Below are 21,640 nucleotides of genomic sequence, written 5' to 3'. Positions count from 1 at the left end.
TTGGAAAACCATTTGTTCCATTAATCACAAAGTATAATAAAAATTCAAAATCATAACATTCAGTCCAACTAATACCATCATCCATTTCCCACTGGCCCATTCTCATTCCACCTTCTTATTCTTATCAACATTTCATTTTCACACCAAAACCACCACCACATGCTTTGCAAAGATTACACCACAACACACAAAAGGGTACACTACGATCAAGAAGACAAGTAATTACACCCTTGCACATAGAATTACATATAGATTACAAATTAGAGCAAAAGGGAAAGATTAGAGAATTACATAATGGTGACTTCAACCTGATCAAGCAAAAATAAAACAAGCAGACCAGATGAGAGATGAGACATATTAACATGACCTCAATAAGAGCCTCTACCTTAACTGACTCTAACCTTACCAGACTCTCCAAGCTAGCCGCGCAAATGTCAAAACCTCATTGCAGTAGCTACCAGAGATATAAATTTTTATAATCTTATAACCCCATGAACACAATGATGTAGATCGAAGCATGAAGAAGAGAAGAGTCAGGAATTACTGCTCACATGAACAGTGCCACAGTCCATATTGCCTTGATGGAAATCCTTCTAGAAGACCCAAGTTTAAGACTAAAACAGTGTCATGTAGATCCAAGCCTCCTCGAGACCCTAAGCATAGGGTCATAGTAGGAGTCATAGTAGAGTCTTAAACTTAGTTTTTTTCAGTTCTATACTTAGTTTTATTTTTAAGTTATTAATTGAACCGGTTCAAATTGGTTGCATCCAATTGGTTCAATTTAAGTGAAGTGTTCCTATTGGCTATTAGGATCTTATATCCTATTGGTTGATGAGGAATCTTCTTAGTTTAAGAGTTTTAAGTGTTTTAAGTTAATATGGGTAGTTAGGACTTTTAACTTTGAGATATTTCATTAAGTCACACTCCTTCCACGATTTTGGAAGAGAGAGGATTTTAAATTGTATTAGAATTTTGGTCCTTAGGCCCTTATTAATAGAAATCGTGGGAGAGGACCCCCACTAATTAAAGTTTTAAAAAAAAAAACGTCTCCTTGCTGCTAGCTACTGTTGCTGCTATTTCTCTCTTCTGAGATTGTCTTGTGAGTCATATCAAGGTTGAAGGGCTGGTACACCTCCAGTGACTGCTTGCATCTTGTAGATCGGGAGGTACTTCTTCAAAACTGTCTTCAAGGTTGTTGCCATTGAAGATCTCCTTAAACCAGTAAGTTATTTACTGTTTCAGCATTCCCCTCTTCTTCTTAATCCTCCAACCCAAGCCCCACCTGCCCTAATCGATCCATATTGTCTCCTCCATTAAAAACCCATTGATTCCCCATAAATCCTAATTGTTCTAAATTTTGTCCAGCCTTGTTCCTCCATCCAATCTCAACCAAATTTCAACAACAGCCCCCTCTCATCTCCTCCTCCACTCGACCTAACTTGCAGCCCCACCCAACCACTCAAACCCTAATTTACCTTGTCTCTGTAAAACCCAAAAATACCCTAAATTCTGTATAGCCCAATTCAGCCATCAGAATTACACCATATTACAGCCGAGCATCCTTCCCATTGCCCCTAGCACTCGACCTTAGCCCCTTGCCCTAATTCCAAGTTTAAACCCTAGTTTTAACCTAAATTCTAAAACCCGAAACCCTAAACCTAATTTCTGAAATTTTTTAATTTTGTTTAAACCTTGTTCAAACCTACACTATTAGCTTCTCCTAGACCTGCCCATTAAAACCATATAAGATTTAACCCCATTCACATAAACCTAACCCTAGATTTGACCTTAAACACCCTAATCTGTCCCAATCGGCCAGAACCTTTGTGAGGGTCTGATCTACCTGGCTTCTAGTAGGTCTTCTACCTATCTAGGACTACATTAAGTGGTATCAGAACCATGGATCACCATGGCAATCCAGTGCTGAATCCAGATCTACCCACCGCCACCTGATCCCATGACTGCAATCATGGCAATGCTCCAAAAGCTCTCGGCAGATCAGCAAGCTATGCAAGCTGACTAGAGACTTCTTACTGAGAAGATGACACGTTTGGAAGAGATACAGGCTACACCTCTTAGGGAGAGCAACCTTCCCTTAGAAGAGGACAGAATCCAAATCAACTCTGAAGTACATAGAACCTTGGGAAGAAATAGACATCACAGAGATCATTCCAGGAATCGCAGGGGCTACAAAGATCATTCCAGAAATCATAGGGATCATAGAGATAGGCGCAGACATGATAGAGATGGATATAGAGAAGATAGGGACAGAATTAGAGAAGACCCTCAAAGGCCTAATTTTAAGGAGTATTTAAGATCCTACTTCACTTCAGATGAAGCTTCCAATCGAAGGTATGACATACAAAAGGTGAAGCTTGAGCTGAAGGAGTTCAACGGGAATCATGATCGTCAGGTATTCTATGACTGGCTTGTTGCCCTTGATGATTATTTTGACTAGTATGACTTGCCTGCAGACAGGAAGATGAGATTGGCACGTACCAAGCTGGTTGGCCCTGCCCGAGAATGGTGGCCCACTGCAGAGAGGGACATGGAACTTAATGGCCATGCACCTACTACCTGGGAAGACATGAGGTATGACTTGAAGGAGAAATATTTACCCAGGCACTTCAGAGCTCAGCTCCAGGATCAATTCAACTCACTACGTCAAGGAACTATGACTGTAGCTGAGTACATGCAGCAGTTTGATGCTCTTGCTTCTCGTACTAGCACTAGAGAAGGAGCCACTCAGATGTTCTCTTGGTTTCGACTGGGATTGAGAGCAGATATTGTTAGGGCTATTGGAGTGGCTGATGTTAGCGATATCAAGGACAGTTTTGAGAAGGCATTGAAGGCTGAAGAATTATTGGCTGGAAATTGAAGATTTGATTCCTCTATTGAAGACACCAACAAAACTTTTCCAGCATTCAAGTCTACTACCAATGGACACACTCGAGCTGGAAATCCTGCTGCTGGTCCTACTCGATCAGGCTACTCGGTTGGTAGTTCTTTCCGCCCTACAACTCCTCCACGTGCTAATCATAAGGGTAAAACCCCCATGGACAATAGTGATCCTCACAAGTGTTTCCATTGCAATGAGATTGGACACTATTCCAGGGAGTGCCCACAAAAGCACAAATCTGTCCATGTGGCTAAGAAGGAAGATGAAACCCCTGATGATGATAATGAACCTGATCTCCATACATATCCTTCAAATGATGATGACTTAGCTGATTACTTTGAAGAGTTGGGTGGTGATGCTCAAGGTGTTCATCTTATGACTCAAGTCTTCATGGATAATGTGGTAGAAGATGGCGAAGTGGTTGTGAACAATCCACAGGAAGACATTCAAGTTGCTGCACTTGAAGAAGTGGAGCTCGATGAGAAGGTTATCAACATTGAAGACCCTATGGAGGTTGAACACATAGAGTTTGTGATGCCCCCTTGGTTCTTTGAAGAGAAGGCTCCACAACTTGAAGACTATGTTCCTAATGTTCCAGCCTCAACAGAATTCTGCCCGGGGAGTGTTAGAGCTGCTGCCCACATGTTGCTTCCCCCGCATCATCACACAATTCGTGGACGGGTTTCTTCACAACAGCATAGCACTTGGACTCTTACTAATGATGTCAAGAAGCTTAGCCCCAAGTTGCAGAACTGTTGCATGGATTTCACCCATTCATTGGAGATGAATGTTTCTAAGTCGGGGAGAGTTAATGTAGATCCAAGCCTCCTCAAGTTGAAGGAGCCACCCTAAGCATAGGGTCATAGTAGGAGCCGTAGTATAGTCTTATACTTAGTTTATTTCAGTTCTATACTTAGTTTTATTTTTAAGTTATTAATTGAACCAGTTCAAATTAGTTGCATCCAATTGGTTCAATTTAAGTTAGTCTAATTTAAGTGAAGTGTTCTTACTGGCTATTAGGATCTTATATCCTATTGGTTGATGAGGAATCTTCTTAGTTTAAGAGTTTTAAGTGTTTTAAGTTAATAGGGGTAGTTAGGACTTTTAACTTTGAGTTATTTCATTAAGTAACACTCATTCCACGATTTTGGAAGAGAGAAGATTTTAAATTGTATTAGGATTTTGGCCCTTAGGCCCTTATTAATAGAAATCGTGGGATAAGCTCCCCCACTAATTAAAGTTTTAAAAAAATTCGTCTACTTGCTGCTGGCTACTGCTGCTGCTGCTGTTTCTCTCTTCTGAGATTGTCTTGTGAGTCATATCAAGACCCCCCTTGTGAGTCATATCAAGGTTGAAGGGTTGGTGGACCTCCAGTGACTCCTTACATCTTGTAGATCGGGAGGTTCTTCTTCAAAGCTATGTTCAAGGTTGCTGCCATTGAAGATCTCCTTAAACCAGTAAGTTATTTACTGTTTCAGCATTCCCCTCTTCTGCTTAATCCTCCAGCCCAAGCCCCACCTGCCCTAAGCGATCCACATTGTCTCCTCCATTAAAAACCCATTGATCCCCATAAATCCTAATTATTCTAAATTCTGTCCAGCCTTGTTCCTTCATCCAATCTCAACCAAATTTCAACTACACCCCCCTCTCATCTCCTCCTCTACTCGACCTAACTTGCAACCCCACCCAACCACTCAAACCCTAATTTACCTTGTCACTGTAAAACCCAAAAAAAAAACCCTAAATTTTTTATAGCCCATTACAACATATTACAGCCGAGCACCCTTCCCATTGCCTCTAGCACTCGACCCTAGCCCCTTACCCTAATTCCAAGTTTACACCCTAGTTTTAACTTAAATTCTAAAACCCGAAACCCTAACCCTAATTTCTGAAATTTTTTAATTTTGTCTAAACCTTGTTCAAACCTGTACTATTAGTTTCTCCTAGACCTGTCCATTAAAACCATATAAGATTTAACCCCATTCACATAAACCTAACCTTAAATACCCTAATCTGTCCCAATCGGCCAGCACCTTTGTGAGGGTCTGATCTACCTGGCTCCTAGTAGGTCTCCTACCTATCTAGGACTACATTAAGTGGTATCAGAGCCATGGATCACCATGGCAATCCAGTGCTGAATCCAGATCTGCCCCCCCCCACCTGATCCCATGACTGCAATCATGGCAATGCTCCAAAAGCTCTCGGCAGATCAGCAAGCTATGCAAGCTGACCAGAGACTTCTTACTGAGAAGATGACACATTTGGAAGAGATACAGACTACACCTCTTAGGGACAGCAACCTTCCCTTAGAAGAGGACAGAATCCAAGTCAACTCTGAAGTACATGGAACCCTGGGAAGAAATAGACATCACAGAGATCATTCCAGGAATCGCAGGGACTACAGAGATCATTCTAGAAATCACAGGGATCATAAAGATAGGCGCAGGCAAGACCCTCAAAGGCCTAATTTTGAGGAGTATTTGAGATCCTACTTCACTTCAGATGAAGCTTCCAACCAAAGGTATGACACACAGAAGGTGAAGCTTGAGCTGAAGGAGTTCGATGGGAATCATGATCCTCAGGTATTCTATGACTGGCTTGCTGCCCTTGATGATTATTTTGATTGGTATGACTTACCTGAAGACAGGAAGATGAGATTGGCACGTACCAAGCTGGTTGGCCCTGCCCGAGAATGGTGGCACACTGCAAAGAGGGACATGGAACTTGATGGCCATGTACCTACTACCTGGGAAGACATGAGGTATGACTTGAAGGAGAAATATTTACCTAGGCACTTCAGAGCTCAGCTCCTATTAGCTATTAGGATCTTAAATCTTATTGGTTGATGAGGATTCTTCTTAGTTTAAGAGTTTTAAGTGTTTTAAGTTAATAGGGGTAGTTAAGACTTTTAACTTTGAATTATTTCATTAAGTCACACTCCTTCCACGATTTTGGAAGAGAGGATTTTAAATTGTATTAGGATTTTGGCCCTTAGGCCCTTATTAATAGAAATCGTGGGAGAGGCTCCCCCACTAATTAAAGTTTTTAAAAAAATTGTCTCCTTGCTGCTGGCCACTGCTGCTGCTGTTTCTCTCTTCTGAGATTTTCTTGTGAGTCATATCAAGACCCCCCTTGTGAGTCATATCAAGGTTGAAGGGCTAGTGGACCTCCAGTGACTCCTTGCATCTTGTAGATCGGGAGGTTCTTCTTCAAAGTTGTCTTCAAGGTTGTTGCCATTGAAGATCTCCTTAAATCAGTAAGTTATTTACTGTTTCAACATTCCCCTCTTCTTCTTAATCCTCCAACCCAAGCCCCACCTGCCCTAATCGATCCACATTGTCTCCTCCATTAAAAACCCATTGATCCCCATAAATCCTAATAATTGTTCTAAATTCTATCCAGTCTTGATCCTCCATCCAATCTCAACCAAATTTCAACTATAGCCCCCTCTCATCTACTCCTCCACTCGACCTAACTTGCAGCCCCATCCAACCACTCAAACCCTAATTTACCTTGTCTCTGTAAAACCTAAAAAAACCCTAAATTCTGTATAGCCCAATTCAGCCATCAGAATTACACCATATTACAGCCGAGCACCCTTCCCATTGCCCCTAGCACTCGACCTTAGCCCCTTACCCTAATTCCAAGTTTAAACCCTAGTTTTAACCTAAATTCTAAAACCCGAAACCCTAACCCTAATTTCTGAAATTTTTTAATTTTGTTTAAACCTTGTTCAAACCTACACTATTAGCTTCTCCTAGACCTGCCCATTAAAACCATATAAGATTTAACCCCATTCACATAAACCTAACCCTAGATTTGACACTAAATACCCTAATCTGTCCCAATCGGACAGCACCTTTGTGAGGGTTTGATCTACCTAGCTCCTAGTAGGTCTTCTACCTATCTAGGACTACATTACAGTGTCAAAGCCTAAATTTGCTTTATTTGGGATTGACTTTTAGAAGATCTTCTAGGCCTATCAAGTGGAGAAAGATCCTATCCTAATGCTCCCAAAGCTTAGTTTATACTTTTACGATTCTAGCCTTTAGTAGTTACTATATTACTAGTTTCTAATTTTATTCCTTGCATGTTGACTAACTATAAAGTCTAGTTTCTATTTTTTTTAAGAAGTTGTTATTTCTTTTATAAGTTACTAATTCTTAAGTTTCTAATTTTGTAAGCTGACCTATTCCATTAAGTAGGCAGCCCCTCTTGTAATAGAAACAGATTTTGGATGAAAGAATTTTCAGGCCATGTTACCATCGTTTATAGGAGAATGAATATCCTTGTTTCAACAGCTGGGATAGCTGTAGGTGAGAGAGCCAGGCTGAGAGAATCATTCCCCTACCCCCTTCTTCTTCTATCTTCTTCTCCTCCCTTCCCTACTCGATCAACACTGTTGAGCTATTTTTTTGTGACTGCAACTAATCACTGTGAGAGTATACTTTAAAGACCTGAATCAAGCCTCTGTCAAGTTCTTATTAGTTGCTGCTGTTATACAACTTGAGGAGGCTATAGAACACCTGCAGATCCGAGTTTATTACAGCAACTTCAAGCTCTCTGATATCCAGATCCATCCATCAGTTGTTGATGATATTTGGAGGCTGAAGTGCCCTCAATGAACCTTTCCTTCAATGATAAATTGAGTCAAATCCAATGGTCAAGTTTGGTTATATCTGTGAGTTTCTAAATCTGAACTTAACCTTCTAATTCTGAGATCTGTTGATATCTCAGCATCTAGTCATCACTTGTGGCTGAGATTTTGAAGGTTAATTCAACCCAATAAGACCTACCTTCGATTGGTTCCCCAGCTCCATCTGAGTTTCTGAGTTACTAAATCTTATGCTGGTTATTTTCTGGTTAATTTCAGTCTTATTTTGTCCATTTCTGTTGTTATCTTTGTTGAAGCCAACTGATATGGTTATATAACGATCCTACTGTAGAGTGGTTCTTAGTTAAACCCCTTCTACATTAAACAAAATAGTAATTACTGCCAAAGCTGTATGTGAGAGGTTTTGCTAAAAACTGTTATTCATATACAAAGTGCAGACTACAGGTGAGATATTATTGGCCTGTTCCCCCTTACAGTTGTTCAGGGCAAAATAGAAGCATGTGGCCGATGAACCTGACTAAAATCCCAACATATCCTATGATTGAGGCTAGGCTTGAAATCGCTAGAGACTGTACACAAGGTCTTGGGGGAAAAAATCTTAAGTAGAAAGAGTATCTATCTAACTTCAGAGCTGAAGACGCAAACCAAAATGAAGAAATCTGCATTGAATAAGTGAAATACCTATAAGAAGAATATTTATCTATAAGCAACAGTTGTAGAAAATTTTAAGATAACAGATAAACCAAGTTACCATTCACCATGAACAGCATAGTTGTCAAGGCGATCAAGGCATGTATAAGTGGGTTAAACCTAGATGCTGATGTTCAGGGTTACATTGCACAATTGAATTACATAATGAAGGAATTACAAAATAGCATAATCATATAATTACAAAATCAATGAATCACATAATTAAATAATCACAGAATTGCATACTCACAAAATCACAGAATTACGTACATAATCACAGAATTACAGTCATATAATCACATACTCGACATAATCTCATAATTACAGTCATATAATCACCAATTGCATAACATATACTAACAGATGCACAATTTAATTTGAATTACAGAATTACAGCAGCAGGAATCGCAGAATTACAGCACCAGTAGCCACCGGCCACCACTAGCAAAACCACCCACAAAAGAAGAAGGTAGAGGAAAAAGAAGAAAAATGGAAAATAAAAAAACACGGAACAAATAAGAAGAAGAAGAACAAGAATAAAAGGGGGAAAAAATAGGGAAGAAAGAGGGATTTTTTTAGAACCCAAAAAAAAAAAAAAAACCAAAAAGAAGCCAGAAACAGGTGGAGGAGGACGGAAGAAGTGAAAAAAAAGAGAAGAAGAACTTACCTGTTCGCGGCGAACAGCAGCAGCGTAAGCGGCATCTCGTGTTTTTTTATTTTTACTGTCATTCTTTCTCTTCGTCTTCCAAGTTCCAAGTATAAGCATGGTTCCTAATCTCGGGATCGGTCAAGGCCGATACCGATCCCATACCGATTCAATATCGGTCAAAAATATCCAAAAATCAGATTTCCCTGGATCAACATGTTGTGCAATCTTGGATCGGATTGGCCGATATTAGTCGGATCAGTTTGGATCACTATCAGTCAGTATCGGTCTAAATAATATTAAAAAAAACTAAAAAATAATAAAAAACATAATAAACCAAAGCAAAAGAGAATACACCTGGTTGCGCAACATACGCCCCCGCTGCACCCAGAGACACAGGGGCGTGTGAAAATGATGCCACACCCCCTGAAACCCCGGAAATGACCAAGACTGCAGCAGTCATTTCATGTGCCCCTGTGTTAGGGCATAGGAGCGACGTGTACTGCATGTCTGGCGCGACGAGGTGGCGTTCTTTCTCTAGTAGCGCAGTGATTTTTATGAGCCAGTTGATGTGCTGATAAGGCAAGCACCTGCAGACCAAAAATAACACAGAGAGAAAGAGGGAGAAGAAGAAAAGTTCAAAGACTAGAAGAGTATGGCGTTTTTGGGCTCCATTATAATAGAATGTAGTTTCCTTTAGGAGTCTATTATTTATAGACTCTTTTCCATCCGTTGGAGAGTAACGGACTTCCATTCTATTAGGAATCGCCCTCCCTTTATTCTCTCCGCATCCCATACTATACGGAACAAACAATGACGTTGGATGAGGCCAACTTGGCCACATCCTCAACATCTCCCACTTGGCCATGTTGGCCGAATGCACATTCTTAGTTCACATTTTCCAGAAGCATCCGTCATGATATTTTCATTTCCGTTCCCAATTCCAGGAACAATCATTAAAAAATATTTCTATTGCCATGACGAGGAACAATCAGTTCCTATTCCAGACTTAGAGTGCTCTAGGTCCCATATATATATTCCGAACATTTGAGTTCAAATTCCAGACTTAGATTGCTCTAAGTCCCACCAAATTCACATGTTTGATGTAGGCTTCCGCATGAATTCCCTTTGTGAGGGGATCAGCTACCATGTCACTCGTAAGTATATAGGTTACTTTAATTTCACCTTTTTCTACTATATCTCGTATATAGTGGTATTATATTTCTACATGTTTTTCCTTCGAGCTATTTGCACCACTGTGTATCAAGTTTATTGCCGCTTGATTATCACAGAATACTTTCACTGATCCATTTACAAGATCCAGCCCAAATTCCATTAAAAACCATCTTATCCAGACTGCATTAGTAGTTGCCATACTAAAGTAATGTACTCAGCTTCTTGTGTGTGCCTTGGAACACACCATTGTTTCTTGCTACCCCAAGAAACAGCTGCACCTCCAAATATAAACACATGACCAGAGGTGGATTTACATTCATCTCTGTCCCCTCCAAAGTCAGTGTCAGAGAATCCAATGAACTGAAAACATAATTTCAAATGTCTAGTTCCTTTGATGTACTTCATAATCCTCTTCACTACTTCCCAATGGACAGAACAAAAATTACTTTGGTATCTGCTTACCAATCCAACTGGATAGGCCAAATCCGGTCGTGTACAGAACATGGCGTACATCAAACTACCTATTGCCTAAGCATAAGGTACATTTAACTTTTCTTGTCCTCCTTGAGGGCATTGGTTTTTCGACAAAGCATTTCCCATAACAATTGGAGTTGATGAGGGATTACTATTCTGTATTCCGAATCTTTTCAACACAGAACTCAAGTATTTTTCCTGACTCAAACACAACTTACGTTGTGTCCTGTCTCTAGATATTTGAATTCCTAGGATATATGATGTTTCCCCAATATCCTTCATTTCAAATCTGCTACTAAGTTCATACTTAGTCTTATTCAACATTTCTAATCATTTCCAACTAACAGTATATCATCAACATATAAGGAGAGAATGGTAAATCTACTCCCACTCTTTAATATATATACATAATTGTCCAACTCGTTAGTCACGAATCCTAATTTAAGGATCGCTTTGTGGAATATCAGGTACCACTGTCGTAAGGACTGTTTTAAACTGTACAAAGACTTTTTAAGTCTACATACTTTATCTTCCTGTCCCACTACCTGAAAACCCTTGGGTTGTCGCATGTATATGGCTTCTTCCAATTCACCATTTAGAAAGACGATTTTCACGTTCATCTGAAACAATTCTAAGTTCAGATGTGCAACTAGAGCCAATATCAATCTAATAGAGACAAATTTGGTTACCGGTGAGTAAGTTTCTTGGTAGTCTATTCCTCCCTTTTGGGTGTAACCTTTTGCGACTAAATAGGCCTTGAATTTATCAACAGACTCATCTACTTTGTACTTTTTCTTAAGCACCCATTTGCAACATATGGCATTTCTACACTTTGGTAGGTCACAAAGTTCCCATACTTGATTCTTTGTGATAGAATCAATTTCCTCCCGCATGACATTTAGTCATTCATCTAATTCTCGTGATTTAATTGCTTCACTATAGGTTACGGGATCAACTACTTCTTCCACATCCGTGTCAACTGTATAGCAAGATGATTCACATAAATAAAGGTAAAAGTCATCTAAGTAAGTTGGTGGTGTCCTTGTTCTTTTACTCACACTTACCCTAGGTTCCGGGTCTTGCCCTTGAAGATCAACTTGATTTTCAGGAGCATAGATTCCTTAATCAAAAATTCTTGGTTCCTCTTGAGAGTCAATACCATAGTCATCATCAATAAAATGCAGGGGTTCTGTGTCCTCCTGCTGCGGTTCCTCTTCTAGTTTTTCTAAAAATTCTGCATCACGACTCTCAATGACCCCTTTTTCAGGATGATAAAACCTATACCCTTTTGATCATTCTGGATATCCTATGAACTTGCATTTGATCGTTCTAGAATCCAACTTGTTTCTATATGGCTCAGGTATTAGAACATGGGCTACTAATCGCCACTTCCTTAGATTTTCTAAGTTTGGTTTCCTACCTATCCATAGTTCATAGGTGTAGTTTCAACATACTTGGTGGGAATTCTATTCAAAATATAATTTGCTGTGAGAATGGCTTCTCCCCAAAACTTCTTGGAGTGAGAGGAATGTTATAACATGCAACGTACTACATTAAGCAGCGTTCTATTCCGTCTTTCAGCCACACCGTTCTGTTGTGGTGTGAAAGACATAGTCTTTTGCTTAATAATTTCATGTTCCTCACAGAAATTTTTTAAACTCAATGGAGTTGTACTCTCCACCACGATCGGTTCTTAGAACCTTAATGTTTCTTCCCAACTGATTTTGTACTTCCGTTCTATAGCGTCTGAAGCATTCAAATGCTTCAGATTTTCAACTTAGTAAATAAATGTACCCATATTTGGAGAAATCATCAGTAAACGTGATGAAGTAAGTCTTTTCAGTATGGATACCCACATTGAGCGGTCCACAAATATCAGAGTGTACCACTCCGAGGAGTTCCTTTGCTTTCACTCCCACTGGAAAGGGTTTCCTAGTCATCTTACCTGATAAACAATGTTCACATGCATCATATTCTATTTTGGTTAACCTAGGAACTAACCCCAATTTAATTATTTGTTCCATTTTCTTAATTCTAGGGTGTCCTAATCTCATGTGCCAAATGTATGAATCAACCACATTTGCAACGTCAATATAAATCAAAGAACTATATGCATTTTCATTAATGTTGGTGGTTACATTATGAGCATTGTCTACAGTGGAAAACAAAAATAAATCATGCTCAGGGACAAATCGTCCTGAAGCAAAAATGAGACTGTGTCGTCCAATAGTGACCTCAGCTCCTGTGAAGCGCACATCAAGACCCTTCCTAACAAGGGCAGGTACAGATATTAAGTTTCGGGGCATGTCGGGAGCGTAAATTACATTTCTGAGATGAAAATTAGCCTTCCCTAGGTCCAGCACATAGCCTGCAATACCTCGCACTTTGCTATACGAGTTGTTTCCCATGAAGATCTTGTGGTCTCTAGGTGCAAGAGGCTTCATCTCTTGTTGTCCTCGTGCAGTCCTTGCTATGTGACGAGTTGCGCCTGAGTCGATCCACCACCCCTTATACTGTTTTCCAGACAAATTGCACTCAACAGTGCCAATGAACTCTTTCCTTTGAGTATTGGATGAGGATCCAGGTGCAAGATTTTCTTTATTTTTCTTCTTAGGTTTAGGGCAATTAGCCCTAAAGTGACCAAAATTTCCACAGTTGTGGCATTCTCCAGGTCGTACCTTTTGAAAGTTCTTGGGCTTCCAATTACCCTTCCCCTTAAACCTATTAGGATTGGTGTTGGGGCGGAGCTGGTTGGTACTAGAACGGAACTGGTGTTGATGTGCCAGAGCTTCTACCTGTCCACGCTCAGGCTCAGTTGGACTAGGCTGGGCTATGTGCAGTTCAGTCATGGATTTAGTCACCATGCACTCTTGGAAGTACTGCAGTTGTTGGGGAAGCTTCTCAAGAGTGAGATTTTTTCCCAGGAATCTCAGTGCAGTTTGAGCCATCACCCAAGAAGGGGGCAAACTGTTGATGATCGTGAACACTTCGTAGTTATTTGACACATTCGATCCCGCATCATCCAACTCTTGAGCCATTACGAGCATCTTGTTGATGTGATTCACAACATCCTCACCTTCAGCCATTCTACAACTATTGTATCTTTGAGTCAATAACTGAATGTGAGTTTCAATTTTTACATCATATTTGGTCTTCACAGCTTCCAACACTACTTTGGTTGACTTGTGCTTGTTAAACACCTTCATTACATGATCTTCCATCTTCAAGAGGATCATGCTACGGGCTCTCTTGTCATCTTCACCCCATTTTTTCGTAGCTCTAATCTCTGCAATGGTGGAATTATCACCAACCACAGGTTTTGGTTCCAGGACATGATCCAACTTCTCATATATCAGTATATGATTGATTTTCATGTATCATAATTCGATCCATTCAGTTTCTCAAGATGGTTGATTTCATGTGCTACAGGTTTTCCAGCCATGATGATGAAGTTTTGACAAGAATAAATAAAATTTAATTTTCTATTCTAATTAAGTTTCCACAAAGGTTTAAAAAAAATTTGACGCTTCTTTCCACGTCAAATTCCAATTCAATCTAACTCAAATAGTCACAAGGAAAAAAATTCTGTATAAAGGGTATGATGTGGTTCAGTTCTACTATGTAAGTGACTTGTCTCTCATATGGATAAAATAATTAAAGAGATGCAATCTTAAATTAAAATATTTTATCTCAATATTTAAAAGAAGCAGTAAAAATAATAATAAACTAGAAATTAATGCAATTACCGTATTTTTTCAGTTGCCACATATAACAGATTTGATTAATAAGCAAATGTGTAAATCACCAAGAACAACAGTTAAGATATCACTGAGAATATAACATATAATATGTTACCAAAAAAAAATATAGCATATAATAAGACTATCAGATCTGTTCTTGTTATTGTATAACTCAAAAATATCCACAGTCAGCCTTTTTCATTTAATTGATTGATTTTATTTATTTATTTTTTTAAATATAGATGTGCGTTACGAATAAAGTATTAATAAGTTACTTTCAATGTAAAGTTATAAAATGCAATATAGGCTTAGGCTTACAAAATAGGCTAGCATAGATTGCAGATTGCGTTTACCAAGAAGAGAAAAAATATCATAGCATAGATGGCAGAATTAGACTCACATAATAGGCTAAGGAACTCTATCTAAGCATGAGTTGTCAAAAATAAATTATTTAAAGCCGGTAGAAGACTATGCAATTTGAAAAACTTACTCAGTACGTTAGAATTTAAGCAATCAATAAAAAATATATATAATATTTCAATTGCTTTCTCTACAATCAATGCATTCAATGACTTTTCAATTGCTTTCTGCAGGATAATAATGAGACAAGATTATTTAATAGAGAAGTTGAAATTCTACTTACCTCTGACGATGGGTAGAAAGCAATTAGTGAAGAAATAAAAGAGGATTCTTGCTTGTAGTTCGTTCGACAAGAAGAAAAACGCCAACAAGAGTTTCAGATCAACAATGGAGAAAGCCTTTATGCAAATCGTGATTGGAGCTTAAGGAGCTCGAAGACGGTGGAATCTCCCAACGGCTCTGATACCAGTCTAGTAGCGCAGTGATTTTTATGAGCCAGTCGACGTGCTGATAAGGGAAGCACCTGCAAACCAAAAATAACACAGAGAGAAAGAGGGAGAAGAGAAGATCAATTCAAAGACTAGAAGAGTATGACGGTTTTGGGCTCCACTATAATAGAATGTAGTTTCCTTTAGGAGTCTATTATTTATAGACTCTTTTCCATCCGTTGGAGAGTAATGGACTTCCATTCTATTAGGAATCGCCCTCCCTTTATTCTCTCCGCATCCCATACTATACGGAACAAACAATGACGTTGGATGAGGCCAACTTGGCCACATCCTCAACACTTTCTACCTAAAACCAAAATAGTTTTTGAAAAAGTATCTTAACTCTTGATCATTACCCATTTATAGACACATAACCTAACAAGCAAAAATCAATATAACATAACAAGCACTTGATAACCAAACAGTGCATGCAAAATCATTAAAGGAAGAAGGAGCTTCTCCTTTGTAAATTCAATTCAATCCAATATCCATCTTTGGGTTACATAGTATAAACAAGAGAAATCCAACTCAAAATATAAACCTACTCAACTAGAAAAGTACTAACTTGAGCAAATCTCCTGCGTAGCTATCTCAAAAAGTATAAAATAAAATGCATATAAAAGTATCCCCAAATAACTAAATAAATCCCTACTAACCCTTGTTGAACCAAAACCCAGTGGGGACCGGTTTTGTCATGATCTGGGTTTTCAAATTAGGTCTTGCCTGTCCAACCATGATAACGTAATTGCATCAATTCGCCTCCTTTGAAAACAAGTCAACCCCATCTAGTTCGGGTGAGATATAAGAATTCCATCTAACTCAACTCAATGGAGGAGCAATGAATCTACTACCTTCTTAAGCTTTATCTCGGGGAGGTCCATAACTAGAAGAAGCTTCATTTCTTTGCCACCGTGCTTAAAAGAGTAGATATTGCATACCCACAGTGTTGCGTCTTCTTATTGAATAGACGTTGTTGTCTAAAAAAATGTGACACGCCTTTAGAGGTAGGACGTCATATTGCACTGTATCCGTGAACCCACCAATAGAAAATGTGAGCAAACACCTATCAATAATTTTGTGATTGGTGTTGTTCACCATACCATGCAACCTTCTAGGGATTAAAATATGGCACTGTCTCAACCCAAGCATACAAACAACATCTTTAGGGACAACATTAGTACAATTGCCTCTATCAATCACCATGCTACACAGTTAATCGTTGCACTTAACTCGGGTTTGGAAAATATTGTTTTGACATCAATCTTCTTCCTCAAAAATTTGTAAGTGACCAAAAGTGGGCAAAGAATACGTTGCCTCTATTTTCTGTCCGGGCTGAGGTGGACGACCTGTAAGAGAGATGGAGAATGATTGGATAACCCCGAGGTTAACTCGTGGTAACTCCGATGATTAAGTTAGAAATGGGCAACTGTAAATATGAGAGAGAGACGATAAGAGTATTCATGTGTCCATCTACCTCTGTATCGTGATCCTTATATAGTTCGAGTCGGTTTAGGTTTTGATTGGATAGATAATCCAGTTGTCATGACCGACTCTGGATAAAGTCGATCGTGATGAGCTGTCAATAAAAGGGATTGGATGGTACGACGTTGCAAATGGGATTAATGAGGGGTGGCCCACATAGCAGTGTATCGTCGATGGAGCTGTGAGGATATGTCAACACGTGTAAAGGCGTATTTTTGTACATATCAGATGCCCCTACTCCCTAGACTTATGAGAGTAAGGGTAAGGGAGTATGAAAAAAGAATATCATATGGGGCGGACGATGAGTTTATTCATGACATATAGAAATGAAGTAAAATAAAAAGGATTTGTTGAAAATAACATAGGTAAATGCTCTCTTAGCAGATAATCGTTTGGTTTTCATGGTGGAGTATGCCGAGCATTTTGATGCCTAGCAGGCCGTGCACGGTTGTAATTATGGAGTACGTCGAGCATTTTCATGCCCGACAGGTAATGCACGGTCCTGGGACGTAGCCTTACCAAGGAAACATGCTGAACATTGACGTGTCCGGCAGATAATGCTTGGCCACAGATTGCAGGCAAGCACCTGTGTGCCCGACGGGTAATGCTCGGTTATGGGATGCAGCATTCATACCCGACAGATAATGCTCAATTATGGGCCGAGGTATTACAAAGAAAATGTGCCGAACAGTGGCGTGCTCGGTGGGTAATGGACGACAACAATAACGCAGCATTTACTGAGAAGAAATGTATTAAGCACCCGTGTGCCCGGTGGGGTAATGCTGGGTGATATAGCTGGGGGAGTAACCGAGAGAAATATACCAGGCATTTGTGAGCTCGGCTGATAACGCTCGGCGATAAGTTGGGGATTTGTCGAGAGAAATATATCGAGCATTTTGCGAGCTCGGCTGATATTGCTCGACGATAACTTGGGGATTTGCCGAGAGAAATATGCCGAGCATTTTACGAGCTCGGCTGATATTGCTCGGTTATAAATCTCTAGACACCCGAATCACTTACTCTTTTTTTTTAATATATTCAATTCAAAAAAGAGAAAGTTATGATATAGAATCTTAAAAACCTTAAATTTCACTGCCACGTGGAATAAGCTTTGTTTGTATTTCCGTTTTAGCTCCTCTTTCTTTCTGTATATATATATATATATATATATATATATATATATATATATATATATACAGTTTTTATAGGAAAGAAAAAAGAGGGTAATTGAAACCTGAAGGCACACTTACTCGGGAATCGAGACAGATTATTTAGGTAGGTAGAGGGGAAAGTTAGAGTATAATCCAAAAGTGTGAAATTCAAACTTTACCAAGCGCCAGGTTATCCGAGCATTTGGCTTCTCGGCACATAATGCTCGGTATATCCGAGTACTTAAATAAATGCGCATATCATGCCCGGTATACAATGCTTGTGTAGTCCATGCATTTGTTCTGTTTGGTGTATAATGGTTGATATATACATCGCGACGGGGCTTGTTGAGCAAAAATAATGTGATCCGAACATTGTAGTTTTCAATAGAGAATGCTCGATGTTGATGCCGAAGTGTTACGAACAAAAAGATGGATCGAGCATTTGGTTACTCGATAAGGGAGGTTTACAAAATGACCGAGCATTTTGTTAAGCCGAGCGTTTGTATGCCCGGTTGGAAATGCGCAGTAAAGGGAGAAAAATACGAGTTGCTTGAAGATATCTATGTTTGTAAGAAATAAGAAAAGAAAGTGTGTGGACATATATGTTATGCCCGACGAATAATGCTCGGCTGGAATGCCGTAGCATGTGATAAAAAATGGCGCCGAGCATTTGTATGCCCGACGAATAATGCTCGGTTGCGATGCAATAGCATGTGATAGAAAATTGCGCTGAGCGTTTGTATGCCCGATGAATAATGCTCGGCTGCGATGCCGTAGCATGTAATAGAAAATGGCGCCGAGCATTTGTATGCCCGAAGAATAATGCTCGACTGCGATGCCGTAGCATGTGATAGAAAATCATGCCAAGCATTTGTATGCCCGATGAATAATGCTCGGCTGCGATGCCGTAGCCTGTAATAGAAAATGGCGCCGAGCATTTGTATGCCCGACGAATAATGCTCGGCTACGATGCTGTAGCATGTGATAGAAAATTACGCCAAGCGTTTGTATGCCCGATGAATAATGCTCGGCTACGATGTCGTAGCATGGAGAGCGTAATGGTGTATTTAATAGAAAATTTGGGCCGAACTAAGCAGCTTTGTAGAGTGGATTTATCAGTTTGAAATAAATTATAAATTAAATAAGAGAAAAAGAATTATATTTCCAAGTAACAAAAGAGTAAATAAAACTAATTGATAATATTTATGCAGATTTACTTGGGGACCGAGCTTACCTGCTATCATCCTCTATATAATTCCTAGCTGATTCACGATCATCTCGATGATTAGGTCGATTATTCCTCCTTTGATCTGCAAGAATTCTTTGCTTCTTCCGATCATCTTTGCGATCTTCACAATCTTCCTGATCCGATCTTTTCCTATCGGATTGTCTTCGTGCATTTTCTCTTTTAGCATCCTTGATCTCTGTGTCATTCATGAACTTTTCGTATCGGACCAAGAGCTCATTTAAATCGTCCGGTGGCTTTTTTCATAGGGAGAAGTTTTTGCATAGGGAGGAGCTAAGATTTACGCTGGAGATTCCAACCACAAGGGCAGCTTTGACAACTGCCGGACAAGTTCCTCAATTTCCAACTTCATGATGTTGTAGCGGGAAACAAAGTCATGTAAAGATTCATTTGATTTTTGTGTTAATGTGGTGAGACTACCAGAAGTCCTCTTATGATGGCGACTACCGATAAAGGTAGTGGCGAATGTTGTACTGAGTTCGCAAAAGACATGGATTGACTTGGGTTGGAGTTTGTTGAACCATATCCTTGCCGCACCCTGGAGGGTTGTTGGAAACGCGCGGCACAAGGTGGGGTTGGATGTGCTGCAATAAGCCATAAAGGCATTGAATCCTTCCAAATGTTGAACAAGGTCGGTGGTCCCATCATAATATTCGAGGACTGGCATCTTGATACCCTTGGGAAACTGAAAAGCCGAGATCTCGTCTGATAGTACCGTTGTGCCAGAGAAAACAGGTTTCTCGGCTTCATCTTGGACTCGGATCATTTTTCGCATTTGATCTTGTAATTGCTTGATCTATTTGTTGAGGTGCTGTTTTCGGTGACTGATCGGCTAGCATTGCCAGGGTTTTGTTGGATTGAAATAATGCAGTTTTGGTTTGTCGCCTACTTTGAGTGTGGTTTCTCGGTTTTCGACTGGGATCTATAGAAGAAGATTGACTGTGGTTGCTTGCAGTGTGGTTTGGACTGGTAGGAGGAGCTTTCTCTTCGGATCCCTGTACAGCTGATGCGCGAAAGTGCCACGGGATTTGGGGTGCGAATGATAGGAGAAACATGAGTGCTATTGGCTGCAAGATTCAGATCTCGTTTGGGAGAAACTCTTCGCGAGACTTGAGTTTGTTTTGATGTTGAAGGCCGAAAGGCTCTGGTATTTACCATCTTCGGTATTCGCGGGTATGACGGTCAATACTCTTGTCGTTCCCACAGACGGTGCCAATCTGTTGCCGCTATTTTCTGTCCGGGCTGAGGTGGACGACCTGTAAGAGAGATGGAGAATGATCGGATAACCCCAAGGTTAACTTGTGGTAACTCCGATGATTAAGTTAGAAACGGCCAACTGTAAATATGAGAGAGAGACGATAAGAGTATTCATGTGTCCATCTACCTCTGTATCGTGATCCTTATATAGTTCGAGTAGGTTTAGGTTTTGACTGGATAGATAATGCAGCTGTCATGACCGACTCTGGATAGAGTCGATCGTGATGAGCTGTCAATAAAAGGGATTGGATGGTACGGCGTTGCAAATGGGATTAATGAGGGGAAGCCCACATAGCAGTGTATCGTCGGTGGAGCTGTGAGGATATGTCAACATGTGTAAAGGTGTATTTTTGTACATATCAGAACATAAAAAGGTTATTGTTCCCTTTTTTTTTGGTAAAATGCCAATCTATTTGAAAGAACAAGATACACTTCCATCCTCAAAGAGGTAGAGATCGGATAGAGGCCAAATTGTCCTTTCTAAGGACAAAGCCCTCCTAGCAAGAGCATCTGCGATAGCATTACTAGCTCTTGGAATAAACTGAAAAGTTCAAGACCCAAAACAGCTCTGAAGATACATGATATCTTCTACAATTGGCTGAATTAGTAAAGGGGAAGAAGTGGAAGCCGATTGCAAGGTTAAGATCACTTCTTGGTTATCACTCTTGACGATCAAATTTTCAATCTCCTTTGAGATAGATTTTAGCATTCCTTGCCTAAACGCCAATGCTTCATTAAGTAGAACATCACGTAGTGTATGACTCAGAGACTGAAGCGATGCATCGACCTTGGGAATTCCTGATAATAAAACCCAAGCCTCCTTGCTTTTTCTCAAGTTGAACCGAAGCATCACAGTTCAACTTGAAGGAAAAATGGGGAGGGGGCTCCCATTATGACAAAATTGTTGATTTTTGTAATCTTAGAGGAGAGGTAGACAAAGAAAACACTTCCAAAAAATCTCTCTAGGATTTCTGAGCTGCCTCACTAACCTCCAAAGGAGCCCATTGACGTTAACCAAAAAACATGTCATTTTGGGCTATCCACAAGTACCAACAAATGAAACCACACAGGGAAGAGGACTCCTTATAGAATCTCTTGTCATGCTGAAGAAAAGCTTTCTAATATTGGATCCACCAATATCTTCACTAGGCTCACACTCTGCCTCCAAATAAACTATCTTGGGATTCTATTGCTCTTCCAAAACAATAGGTATGAAAGAATACTCGTCAATATAGGCTTTCAAACGGTTTGGACATTGAGTAAAGACATGCATGTACCCCTTGCACGTGAAGCATTGAATCTCAGACTTTGTCATCATCATGGTTCTTAATCTCGGTTTTGAGCCCACCCAAGATGAAACCATGGGTCGAATTGGGATCGATTCAGGTTTTGATGGGTTTTGATAGATTTCGACCA

Source organism: Telopea speciosissima, chromosome 5 (genome assembly GCF_018873765.1).
Source record: "Telopea speciosissima isolate NSW1024214 ecotype Mountain lineage chromosome 5, Tspe_v1, whole genome shotgun sequence".
NCBI lineage: Eukaryota > Viridiplantae > Streptophyta > Magnoliopsida > Proteales > Proteaceae > Telopea > Telopea speciosissima.
Note: the sequence above shows the minus strand (reverse complement) of the source record.